Consider the following 353-nt stretch of genomic DNA (forward strand, 5'->3'; position numbering starts at 1 on the left):
GTGTGGGCAGGTGTCGGCGGGTGCGGCGGGTGTCACACGCGTGTGCCCCAGCTGTCACGTGTGTGCAGGCGTCAGCACGTGCACCGGCTGTCATGCGTGTGCCGGTGTGTGCGCGCTGTGTGTCGTGTGCATGCAGTTGTTGGTGTGTGCACCAGCTGTCAACATGGGTGCACACAGGGTGTCATCCGTGTGCAGGGGTTGGTGTGTGTACAGGGTGTCACGTGTGTGCAGGTGTCTGTGCACAGGGTGTCATGTGTATGCAGGTGTCTGTGCACCCGCTGTCACATGTGTGCAAGTGTCTGTGCACAGGGTGTCACGTGTGTGCAAGTGTGTGTGCACCCGCTGTCACATGT

This window comes from Egretta garzetta, unplaced genomic scaffold (assembly GCF_000687185.1).
Source record: "Egretta garzetta isolate BGI_Z169 unplaced genomic scaffold, ASM68718v1 scaffold4, whole genome shotgun sequence".
NCBI lineage: Eukaryota > Metazoa > Chordata > Aves > Pelecaniformes > Ardeidae > Egretta > Egretta garzetta.